The sequence below is a fragment of the Taudactylus pleione genome, unplaced genomic scaffold, assembly GCF_031769625.1.
Source record: "Taudactylus pleione unplaced genomic scaffold, aTauple2 ptg000454l, whole genome shotgun sequence".
Classification (NCBI taxonomy): Eukaryota; Metazoa; Chordata; class Amphibia; order Anura; family Myobatrachidae; genus Taudactylus; species Taudactylus pleione.
Genome location: NW_028284856.1, coordinates 16,279,438 through 16,291,596, shown reverse-complemented (window position 1 = coordinate 16,291,596; position 12,159 = coordinate 16,279,438).

Sequence of the window (12,159 nt, the reverse complement as noted above, 5' to 3'; positions counted from 1 at the left end):
AGAGCAGCCGTTGTCATTATTTTCATCACCTACACCTACCCCATGCTAGATGCAAAACTGGAATAGGTGTCCCCCTCAGTGGCAGATCCAGCTGGGGCCATCACCCCCTGTAGCACACACACCATTTCCTGGCAACCCGAACCGCAGATTTGGTGTGTGTGTGTGTGTTGCGGGGGATGATCACTCTGATCCCCACCCCCACGGGTTCTCCCACTGTGTCCTCTTAGCATATGTATGACACAGAATATGGTGCAACTCTGGCTACACACCTATGACACTCCCACAAGACAGTTCTCTTCTGTGTGTAAGTACAGTTGACACCCAGAAATGTATCACGAATGGAGAGAAACATCCAATATGCACCAACTTCAGAATCACCTGGAGATATGCAAAGATATGTATGTTTGCTTATGCTATGGTCACACTTGTCAGCTCTCCCTGATTGTCAGTGAGACTCCCTGAAGAGACTAACAATCTCCCTGATTGCACCGTATTACCCACATTATGAAGCTGTTTTATAAAACAAACAGATACTGTATATACATCCAAATGGGATAATTATATAATTTCCCTGCATCTTATACTGTATATAAAATTAATTTTTATGTATGTATGTATGTATGTATGTATGTATGTATGTATGCAATCAAAAACACCTGCACCAATTGGGATGAAACCAACACAATGTGGTCCAGTTGGATCCTGGCCAGGTTTTAGCAGGGTTGGAGACCCTGTCGGACCTCCCGTTGGTGTACGCTGGGCAGAACTTTGACCCAAGGAGCCTGTTTTGAACCTTCCACTGGATGGATTTGGACGACATCACATAATTTGGATGAAAACTTCAGAGTGGTAACATTGGATCCCAGAAGACATATTAGGGGGTTGAGGAAATTTTGACAACATCACATAAAAAAACTTAATGACTTGAAGATTTAAACCCGGGCAATGCCGGGTACTACAGCTAGTTGGTTATAAGGCCCAATGATCCCTATGGCAACATGCATTTTCTGAATAGTATTAGTGTGTTTCAAGTAGAGCTTACTAACAGCTTTGGGACTCGTTTACATTTGGATGAAGTCCATTTTATGACACCACTCTCAGATGTAGCAGTACACGTCCACTTTAACGAGAGCCCATAGGTGTTGCTTTCACAATCTCCCTGAAATGCTTTTTCAAAAGTAGTCAAGTATGGCTATGGCGCATGCACAGTTTGCAACCGCATTTGATCTAATGTGCGACTTAAAATGAAGCTCTTTATATTTATATGTACATTTACATATTGTTTAGATTGTGACAATGCTGTAGGCTTCCTATTTAATACATGGTGGTGGAATATAACATCCATTGTGGTTTGTTATCAATTACAGCATGGATACATGTCAATTTATACTGTATGTTGTGATTATAATGATATCATTCTATTACATATAAACTGATTTGCAAAGGAGTTTGCTATATATAGATAAGCTCAATAATATGTATTCTAAAAAGGATCATTCATTCTTGATATGCATTTTTAAAATGACATGTATTAAGCAAATCTAATATATTTATTGGTGAACAGTCTGCATTATGACCTAAAGCGTATGTGTGCAATAATGACTGACATTATGTATTGTATACACATGTGAGTCTTTAAACAAGTTTGTTCATGATTGCCTTTTTCATTCACTTTATGCCCTTTTATCACTTTTATCTTGTTTTGACTTTTGAGGGAGGTCCTGAATGGCGTAAAACATTAATGTAACACATTTTACCTGTTTGTTTTCTTCACGCTCATATAAGTCCAGTGAGTACCGTATATTTAGAATAACTCAGTGATTGAAATAATATATTTACATTAGGGATGTGCAGGCTCGGATAGGTTCGAGTTTGCACGTGGAGTTCGGATTTTTCCCTCCAAAAAAACGGAACTCAGTAGGAGGCAAAACGTCATCTTGCACGGACGAACATCATCATTCCTGGACTTTTGTCCAGGAATGATGATGTTCGTCCGTGCAAGATGATGTTTTGCCTCTTTCTGAGTTCCGTTTTTTTGGAGGGAAAAATCCGAACTCCACGTGCAAACTCAAACTTATCCGAGCCTGCACATCCCTAATTTACATACCACAGACTGGTCAGTAATACTTTAAAGTATCTTGACGCTTTGTACTGCAGTTCATAATTGGTTTTTGAACTGTGGCCTGTGAGAATTAGTGATTTGTATGGTCAACTCAATATTTCCTTTAAAAAAATACTTAAAGTATATGTGCCTGATTCTGAGTTGGACGCACTGCGTCCGTGTGTGCGTCTTTTGCCGGTCACATGTCTGCGACTTTAGGCAAATGCTGCCACAAAACCCTCCCCTAGTTAAAAGCCATGTGTTCGAATGTACAAGGGCTGAGATGCCCACTTTCAGCGGCCATGCACGCTGAACTACCACTTGATGTGTCTTTAGAAGCACAATCGGTCGCATGGTTTAAACTTGCACCTGGCCAGCGGCATGTGCAGATTCTCCATCTTAATATGGCCTCCTATGTGAACGATTCTGTACGGAGCCCCTTTTCATCAAAATGCCCTCTCCAATCCCATAACACGCTAAGCCACCTTCCTGTCACTACCCAGGAATTCCCAATACATTTTCAAGACATTTCTTAAACCATGCGTTTCCCATGCGACTTCATCACAACTCTGACTCTGTGCATAAGGAATCTGGACACATGTGCAGTGCGACTTAAGCTGGCCACACATCTAAAGATTATCTGTCCAACCAGCCAACTAGTTGATTGGTTGGAATGAAAATCTGGTAACGTATGGGAGTAAATGGTGATCAGCAAGTTTCTCCTAAATGCCAGAACACAGATGAAAATGGTCGTTCAGACAATGTTTGATCTAAACAATTTGTCCAATTTGTCCAATTTGTCCAAACAACAGTATTTGTCCATTTTCCGGCGTTTGGGAGCAAATTGCTGATTGTCATTTGCTTTCATACCTTACCAGATTTTCATTCCAACCAATCAACTAGTTGGCTGGTTAGACAGGTAATCTTTAGATGTGTGGCCAGTTTTAGACCCATTCGCAGGAAAAAAAAATCACTCTGCCTGACATCGCTGGAGCAGTGAGGGGGCAAGGTGGGAGCTGGGCAGGACCAGGAGGGGTGGACTGTGGTGATCCAGCATAAGCCAGGTCCCTTTACTACTTATATAAAAATGTGCTTAAATATCTTAATGTAGACTTAATTTAGCTTTCATATACAGCTACATATCCAATGCACTCATCTATCAGGATGAGAAAGACTATAAAGGGCCTCATCTAGGGGCATATTTATTAAACAAATTTTGTGGGTAATCCGTTTTTGGGGAATACCCACAAAATTGAAGCAACTTTTGGATGTATTACAGGGGTTTGACAGCAGATTTTGGAGTTATTTTCTGCAGTTCCCCAATTTCCCATCGCAATAGAAGTCCACATAGGTTTCTATGGAGGGTGCTACATTGTGATATTTGCCAAGCTTTTCTGCTGTAGCAAATGCCATCTTTAGATGGCGTTAGCCATGTAGCCTAAAGGCTAGAGATCACAGAATTTAAGTGGGATCCCTCCAAGGTAATGGCCACTTGCACATGTACAGTTGTAAGACTGCGCATGTACAGTAGGCCACCGGGGGTCCACAGCACAAAGTAAAGTGATTGCATCAGAGATAACTTTACTTCAAACATCACAGGAACGGGGTCCTATCAGAGTGCCTGTCCCTGGATGTGATTCTTAATACATCATTTTTTATTGCCATGGTGATAAGAAATAATAATTATCAGGTCTCAAACTGGATAATTAATAAATGGGCCCCTTTAAGCAAATACAGCAAATTGGTACATGTTTGCACCTGGACAAAAAATTGCTATGAGTCTAATTGTAAATGAGACCCAAAGTCTGTTCTCTGGTCTTTGCAAGCTTTGTTGACATTACTGGAATACATATGGTTGATGGTCACTTTGCCGACAGTGATTACTTCGGCAGCAGAATGCTGGCAGCACCACCCCAAAGCAGTAAAAATGCTACTTAGAGCATTTTTTTTACCATGTTGGCATTCTAACTATAAACATGCCATATTTCATGTCTATTTAACATTATAATGCTCACAGGGTAAAACTGCTGTAAGTAGCTTTTAAAGTTAAATTAAGGTAGAAACAGCCAATGCAAATATAGTAACTCATTAACAACACTTTTAGGTGTACGTACAGGGATACGTTCAATATCCTCATAGATGGGATTCCAGCGGTCAGGATGCCGGATTCCCGTCAATTGTCAGAATCCCGGGACAGGCATCCCGACCGCCAGAATCCCCAAGGTAAGTAGCGGTGGTAGGGAGAGGTTAGGGTGCTGGGAGGGGGAGGTTAGGTTTAGGGTGCGGGGAGGAGAGGTTAAAATTAGGCACTAGGGGGGAGGTTTGGTTTAGGCACCGGCGAGGGTTAGGGTAGGGAGAGGTGGAGGGTTAAGCTACCAAATGACAGGTGTCGGTATTCTAACCCTGTCGGGATGACGGCTACAGGATTTTGAACACCGGGATCCCGAACGTACATACTAGGGTCCATTTGAACCAGTTTATCAGAATAAGCAAAGCAATATTGATTGAGGGGAGCATCTATAGTACATAGTTCATATGATTTAAGAAAGTAGCTTAAGTTGAGAACAGAATCATATCTGCTCACATTACAGTCTAACCAAGAAAACTATAATAGATCATTGAGCATGTTAAGGGGGTCATGTTTCCTCTCACAATCTGGCAACTGTCCTCATCTCAGCACTTCAGCTCTGAATGTGATATACACATGGCAGTTGCTATGGCAATGCATTTAAAACAAAACCCCTTTTTAAACCTATCATCTGTAAACAAAGTTCTCAGTCGAGAGAGTTAACAAGAGGGCACGGCTGTATTTAAATGTTTTCCTTACATCTTTAAACCTTCAGATAAAAAGAAGAATAAACCATTATTCACGTGAACCACTGTATTCAATGTCCTATTATCACAAACTCAATGAACATATAGGAGCTCATTTAATGATGGATATATGTCTATTATTCAGAGTAAGATATGTATTTTTCTTTTCTGCAAATTGACTAAAAATGGGTACACATATGTCATTTGTGTGGCCCTGTCTTCATTTCAATTCAAAAATACAGATGTGTCCTCACTCAACCAACCTCAATACGCCACGCGGTGTGAGATGCCTGGTGCGAGGGAGGCACGTTGCTAGCGTTGGGCATCTGTTTTGCCTATGTTTTGCCAAAAATGCATCTGAGGGGTAAATTTACTAAAGTGAGAGATTTTAGAAGTGAGTTTTAAAAGTGATGTTGCCCATAGCAACCAATCAGATTCTAGCTATTATCTTCTAAATGCTGGCAATGGCACCGCATCTCGCACCCCTCACGGCCCTCTTTCAGGCTGAACTCGCTCAATTTTGTATGCAGCCATATGGGGCTGCGCACAGTTTTCAGTCAGTCCAGGTGCGGCCATTGCCACGATGACTTGCAGCCGTGAGTGCATCGCGTATAATTGGGTTGACCCCATAGACTGTATTTATTACTATTTTCCCTTTTGTATGCTTATATGCTCTGTATGTGTATTACATGAGTATTCCTGTGCCTTTATATGTGCTTGCCAGCATTAAACGTACCTGGATGGGAAAAAAGCTGTCTTACTAAAAGTACCGTATAGAAAGACTGCTGATAATTTTATTAATGCCCATAAAATACCAGTCATTTGAAAGAAGATACTGACTCTCTGGCCATAAGGGAACATCCCATCTCTTTCCCATTTGAGTCACATTTAACTATATCCTGCAGAACAAAACCTCATTTTTGCATGTAGGCGCAATTTGAGGAACATAAGTGTATTACCAGAGCATTTAGTTAGAAATGCACCTTACATCTCCAGCTGTCAAAAGGCATTTTTGGCACCCTCAGTGATGCCACAATGTTTACTTGTACATACATTTATTTACATAAAGCCATTCATAGGTGCAGAAATATAGTATTTGCCAATGGCATCACAAAACAGTATTTTTGCAGTGAAGGCACATTTTTCATACAGCCATGAATAGTTGGGAGACATTCTAACTTATACATAGAAAGAACAATAATAGTTGGAAAAGGAAATAATCCAGGAAGTCATACTGCATATGGTGATTTTCTTTTGATTGTTGCAGTTTGTCCTACCTATCAGATGTTCCGCACTGGTGTAGTAAACTTGTTGAAGAATAGGTATTATGCACCTTTATAACAATTCATATATGTAATTTCAAATATCACTACATAGGTAATTTTTTTATTTACTTTACTTATTATGCACACCATCAATTTTTCTTAAATGATTGTTATTCTACTTTCCCTCTTGATTTTCTGTTACTTTTTAATTGCTTTGTTTATGCCTTTATTGCTTTGTTTATTTTGTTGTTTTTAAAAATGTGTACTGTATATGATCTTATCTCCCCCAGGAACCAGACAGTGTGAAATAAGTAGTCCTATGAGTAGTTCTATGAGATGTTAATACACACACATAGAGTTATACAGTACATAAAGATCAATACAGAAATGTAACGCTTTTGCACTGGCTCATTATTTTTACTTTCTTTGGTTGGCGTTTTGTTACACCAACATTTAGATAAAACTTTCTTAACTGCATATGAAAGCAAAATGATCAATTTTAGCTATTTGAACTTTGCTCACATGTTTAGCTTATTATTTTAGAGGCGTTCTCTCCTCATTATTACTAACCATCTGTTCCCAGTTTACCTTTTCATTACAGTTTTTCTAAATTTTATACAATCTTTTTCTAAAACATATACTGCATTGTTTTACATAAAAGTCTGCTTTCATGTGTTGCTATGCTATTAGAGTATAAATTGTTCAAAATCCTAACAATGAGTAGTGTGGGCACAGAACAAAGTACACTATTATATGAACATTATTTGTTTTTAGCTGTTAGCTGAATGCATTTTTTGCAGAAAAAAATAAAATAAAAATTACGGTATTTAATAAACCTACAATTTAGACAATTCAATTCAATATTAGTTGCTTTATTTTATTTAGAAATAAGTTTGCAATCTAGTGAGAGTTTGCAAATACAAAAAGTAATCCAATCTGGAGAGTGAAATAAAGATAGAGGGAAGGACAGTAAAATATTTTGCCTTAAGCAAATAGGGGTATATTTATAAAAAAACTAGTATGCCCATGGCAAACATTTTGCCAATTTGAACCTAGAACATACGCATGGAAAATGCTTTGCTAGAAAATGGCTAGATCATATGTTAATACGACGAAATCGGGTAATAAAAGATGTGTATGAAACATAACCGGCTAAGCCGTGCCCTTTTATGGTTTTTGGGGATTTTGTTGTTGTAACATTTTGCCAATTTGTACGTGTAATGATATATTTGGTCATGGACTCTGAAGCAAAATGAACCGTTTCCAGGGGGTATTGCAAGCTGAGCTCCTATAGATGTAAATTATAATGCACTGTTACTCCGCTCCCCCATCTCCCAGCCTTCTGCCAATCAGCGGCTACTGGCAGCAGAGAAAAGAGGCGTTGCTTTTGAGGCACAAACCCGGTGCTGATTGGCTGGGAGTTGTGAGCCTCAAATCGACGTGTTGGAGAAGGTAGGTGAGGGAAGCGCGCCCTCCCTCATTATGTAATAGCTACGTCACATAGCCAGGCGGCCAATCAGGAGCCAAACTGGGCAGATTGTAAACAGTGTCCGCACATGGCTAGGGTGCCAGGTCCATGTGAGAGCACAGATCACCAGTAGTGCGTGAGAGCAGCAGCCGTTGGCGGTCACCCCTATCCCGCAAATTCAAAGAGCATTCTAGACAATGGGACTAAGCAAATGATATATATAAGATGGATTAGCTGGGAGTTTTGACTTTCAAACTGCTGGATTTACTATTTAAATTGTAAAACCACGGTAAAAAACTGCCAGAATATCACCATAAAAATACCACATCTATCTGACCAATCAGAAGATGAGGAATCACACTACTTTTTCTAACCAGTGCTCCAAGACCTTATCAGAAATAGTGGGTTAGAGCCCAGTGCAATATGTACTTTTCAAGGATGAAAACTGAAATACTGAGAAATAAGTCTGTTTTCATATGCTGTACAGGATGTGAGGAGGATGACATGAGACACAAGAGGCATAGCGTTAGTATTTGTCACTCAGCACTGCCAATGACAGAAGGGAAAGGTACTGTATACTGTAAATGGTGTGTTCACAAAGGACGAGTTACTTCGAACTTACTTGCTGCTCTTTATTCTACTGTACTATCTGAACTCCATGTACAGTATTTCTTGTTTTTTTTATAATGGAGAATTAAAACTTTAGATTTGGCTATTTAATAATGATTACTTGAGAAATATGTTTGTACATCATATCACACAGGAATTATTTGCTCTAACTTGCATCTTTTTGTATCACTCTTCCAAATGTCACCCTATCGCATTGTTTCCTCACCATAGCCCCCTATCGTTGTACTCCTCTCTCATCTTGCACCCGTACCAGCTTCCCCTGTCAAATATTACACCCTCCTCTCTTTCCCCCTTCTCCTCTGACTTTACTCCAAAATTGGGCTCTCCCTCTCCTGAACCAGCAACCCCGCCAACCTAATCTGCTTAACTGTACTTCCCTCCCTCCCATACACCCTTTGGAATGCCAGATCTGTCTGCAACACATCTCCTGCCACTCTCTCCTTTGGGTTTCTTTCATTTTTCAATAACTCAAGAAATGGGGCTGGCCTTTGAGATCTTCCACCCACTTCAAATTTGCATTGTGGGCATATACCACCACACTGGTCCATCTCCTCTTCCTAGATAAATTTGCTATCTGGCTCTCACACTTCCTCTCCATTGACTTTCCATCCCACATCCTGGGCAACTTTTAATATCCAGATTGACAATAATACTGATGCAGATGCCTCTAAACCTTTGTTTTTATCACCCTAATTTGGTCTCATGCTTTGGACCTCCTCTCCCTCCCACTGTTGTCACTGCTGTCTTGCTCTTATCTCTTCCCAATAATTTGTTATCTTTGACTATACCAACTCCCCTTACCTGCTCCCTGACCATCATCTACTCTCTTGTAGTCATTCCCTAAACCTATCACATCTCCTTATCTCAAAGGCTATTATCTCCAAGCTCAACATTGAACCCTTCCACTTTCTCTTTCTAACTGAACTTCCTTCTCCAATTATGTCTAACTTTTCCTACCTTTAGCCATCTCCCTCTACAACTATACCCTTACCTCTGTACTGGCCTCAACTGCTTCAGCTGTCATTTCTTCACCAATCCACATCACCGGCATTACAGTCTGACCCACTACTATATCTGCAAAAATTATCCTGCACCACCAAGCATCACTGAAAGAAATGGTGCTGTCATGCTTTGCTTAACATACATTCTTTCCTCTTCAAGTGCTGCCCTATCACCCCAAAACTCTTAATCAAATTATGTAATTGTCTCCATGTCCTGTTGCTTTTGTACCACCTTCAACACCCTCCTCTGCCTTAGATCTTTCACTCCTCTTTTTTGAATTTGATACCCACTTCACCTCCAAAATTGAATTTCATCAACCATGATATCTCCTCCATCCATCCCCACCTTGCCCCTCTAGACTACCCTTTTTGTCCTTTTTATCCGTGTCTGAATGAGTTCATGCCTTTTTTTTTACCTTTTCAACCCTTCATTTGTCTATAAGACCCAATCACCTTGCACCTCTTCGCTCCCTCTCTTCTAATGTATTATCCTACCTTACTAACCTCTGTCCCTCTCCTCCAATTATTTTTCCTTATCTTGCCCAACCCCTGATCCAGCCCCACTGTCTCATTACCACCTTATCTATTTCCATCCCTTCCCTCCTAGCTTCTCCAGTGGCTTGTTTCCCACCATCACACAACCTCCACTCTTTATGCTCCCTCCTTGGCCCATTTTAGTCTGCATTTTGCGCCTTCCACTCCACTAAAACTGCCCATACCAAGGTTACATTGTTTTCACTAACAAATCTAAGGATCATTTCTCCCCACTCATCGTTTTTGACTTATCTGCTGCCTTTGTCACTATGGACCACTCTCTCCTCCTGCAAACCCTCCATTCCATCAGCCTTCTTGGCACTTTACTCTTCTGGTTGACCTTATACCTTTCCAAAAGCTCATGTCCATTTCTACCCCTAACTACATCTCTCCTCCTCTTCCTCTACTAGTTGCATCTCACAATGATCAGTTCCCTGCATTTATTTCTTCTCTCTGTATACTTCCTGCCTTGGAAATTTTATCAGCTTTGTTGGCCTCCAGCACCACCAATATTCCTCTCTCACACCTTCAGCTGTGTTTCTGTTATCTACAATTGCAGGGGTAGGCAACCTGTGGCACTCCAGAGGCAAAATCATTGACCACATCAATCTTTTTCAAAATAATGCTGCTTCCACCTTCAAAACAGAACCTGGAATAAACCTTTCTCATCCTAGATGCAACTAAATGCTCATCCTTTGATTGGTATCTGTCACCAGGACTATTGCAAACTCATCCTTTCCAATTTCCCTCTTACCTGCCCCTCCCCTGTTCAGTTCATCCTCAACACCACTGCTTGGCTTATTTTCCTCTCTCATTGTTCTGCATTAGACTCCACTTGCTGCCAGTAACTACACTTGCTTCTTGTCCCTAACATATCCCGGGTAAATTTTCTCATCTTCACCTTCATTTCCAATTACATTCCCTCTCTCCCTCTCCACTTGGCCCATGGCTACTTCATTTCCTCCCTAGTTTATTTTTTCCCAAGCTAATGTTCTACTCCCCACCATTATAACTCACTCCATCACCCAGTTAGACAATTCATTAGTCTCATCCATTTTGTGTCTGTCCCTCCACACTAGACTGTAAGCTTTCAAAAGCCTCGATTTTTTTTTGTATTTTCCTCTTTTCTCTATCTTACTCACCTACTCACCCATATCTATCACCTCCTGCTGGCCTCTAAGTGTCCTTCAGACTCTTTGGCAATATTAGTTGCACCCATGTTGCAACACATCACTCTGAGGGCTCTATTTATTAACATTATTTTCACACCCTTTTCACATTATTTTAGTATCACCTATAGTTATTACAGGGCAATTGGAGTAGAATTCATAAAGTTCTACTCCAACCCACTTATTTGTAGTAAGCAGATCGCATTTCCCATAATTGTAATGGGAAATGTGATCCGACCAAAGTTACTAAAAATAAATAGTAAAAAAATACAGGGGAAAGCCCTGTGATAATAACGCCACCTGGAGGTGGCGTTATCCAGGGTCTCCCCTGGTTACCGGACTCCTACTCTGCTTTAAAAGGCAGAGCAGAGCCCGGAGCCGGTCCCAGTGATCAGCTGTGTGGTCTAAACAGACCGCAAGCTGATACACTGCAAAAAAAAAATAGTTAAAAAAAAAATTCACTTACCTGGCTCCAGGGACCGGTGGTCGGGGCTCCGGTGATGACTCCCCTCCGGTCAGCTGGTCTCCCATGCTGCACTGCGGCCCGGTCATCAAGTGATTGGGTCCCAGTGCAGTATGGGATGTCAGCTGACTAGAGGCATGGAAGACATCACCGGAGCACTGATGACTGCAGGTAAGTGCTATTAAGGGATGGGGGTCACGGGGGGGGTGTCGCTGGTGGGGTCCGCGATCGCAGGGGGGGCTTAGTGTTGGGGCGGGGCTTAGCATGGGGGGGTAGCAGCGATGGTCGGTCAGCGCATGCGCGGGGCACTAGTCACGGTATTTTTTTGCGAAAATATCGTGACTAGAGTGCAGAGGGGATTCGCAGGGACAGAGCTTTATAGCAAGCTCTGTTCCTGCAAGGGATTTCTAGTAAATCCCTGCGATATTGCCTGAATTCGCAATGCGAATTCAGTCGGTAATATCACACTACAATCTGCATTACAAATGTGGATTGTAGTAAATAGAGCCCTGAGCAACACATCACTCTTGTTTCCTCCGTGGTCTGTCCCCTTCCCTCCTTAATACTTCACTCCCCTCTCCTGTAATATGCAACTGCTTCTGTCTGTTTATAGTTTATTAGCTATGTTGATAGTTGCCTGCCTACCTTAATAATTTGTTTGCTGTTTGCTCATTGTGTAATCTGATGTTGTTTGTCCTTCCATCATTATTCAGC